Source organism: Etheostoma spectabile, unplaced genomic scaffold, assembly GCF_008692095.1.
Source record: "Etheostoma spectabile isolate EspeVRDwgs_2016 unplaced genomic scaffold, UIUC_Espe_1.0 scaffold395, whole genome shotgun sequence".
NCBI lineage: Eukaryota > Metazoa > Chordata > Actinopteri > Perciformes > Percidae > Etheostoma > Etheostoma spectabile.
Window position 1 is genome coordinate 91,200 of NW_022605600.1, and position 1,398 is coordinate 92,597.

At 37.7% G+C, this 1,398-nt stretch overlaps 1 protein-coding gene across 3 annotated transcripts in view; it reads right to left on the reverse strand.

The window, feature by feature from the left end:
- Positions 1–1,398, reverse strand: part of ect2 (epithelial cell transforming 2) — a 128,337-nt gene that overhangs the window by 15,905 nt on the left and 111,034 nt on the right. The gene's annotated exons all lie outside the window — the stretch shown is intronic.

Consider the following 1,398-nt stretch of genomic DNA (forward strand, 5'->3'; position numbering starts at 1 on the left):
GTTAGTGTTACGTAGTGTTGAAAACGCCAAAAAAAGTGACAAACATTGGGGGGAAAAAGCGTCAAAAGTATTGAAAAAAAGGGTAAAAAAAAATAAAATAAAAAGTTAAGTGTTGCTTTTCAATTTTGAAGGGAAGACAACACACGGGTTAACAAAGTACTCCTACAGATTTCATCAGATTGACTTCAAATTCAGTTTGTGTCATCTAAAGACCTGATAAGACGATGATAAGTTATTAAAAGCAAAACCTTTTGTCCTGAGGTGTGCTGGCCATTTTGAGTAGTTTTTCACGAAGGTCCAGGCCTGAGGACATTTATAGGCCAAAATTGACTTTCGGTCATAGCATCCCCCGGTGGCAACAGGAAATCAACCTTATATGACAAACATCATCCAATTTACATGAAACGTGTGTGGTTTCCATGTGATACTGAGCTGCCCCCTATACTTTAACTATGCCGAATGTACTCAGGCCACACCCCCTTCCATAATATTTTGTTTTATAACTTATGACCCGTTTGATGTAGACCCTTGTGTGAGGTATCATTGAACTCAGCAGAGCGCTCTTTATTAATTGATGATGACGTTGAGTCTGTCCCTTTTCATTGATGACGATTTGTAGTGTCTGAATGCAGTGCAAATGCACAGTCGCAACGAGCGGCATCCACCAGTAACCCGACTTGGCCTGTTAATTGTGATTTATTTTCTATATTTTCATTGTTTTTATTGGAATTTAAATACTTATACTTACTTTTTCACCAATGTGATGTCACACTAAGTTCACACAGAATGTGATTCCTATTTAGTTTGAATGTTGTTTTTAACCAAGTTAATGTGTTAATTGTGATTTCAATTCTATATTTCCGTGTAAGCTAATATATTATATAAGCTAATATTAGCACTTAACATTTCTAAAGATTTTTTTTTATTCCTGTTTAATTTGAATGTTTTGTTTTTACAAAGTTAATAGTCCATACTACTTGTAAATTGTGAATTGTAGTCTATAAGATTTTGATCTGGTCTGTTAAGTTCCTATCTATCAAAGAGTGAGTTAAAACAATGGTGACTGAGCATATGACCCATTGGTGAAAGCATTTGTATGGGCTGCTTTGCCAAGTAATACAATCTGAGTGCTTCAATGAAGTGAATGAGAGGCTGAAGGTTTTACATCATGGGGCTGCTCAGAACGGTGAACTGTCTCGTAACATCTCAGACCGGGCTGTGGAAGCGGATGGATTCCATCGGGGCTCAGTCGGTGGAATTGCTAAGGGTAACCGCCATACTGGTAGCGAAGGTAGAAGAATTGTCGAAATCAGTACATGAACTGGATGCACGTTTGTTGCTGATGGTGAGAGAGATTGATTGGCGGACATTGATTCGGACAAATTCCACCAAATCAAC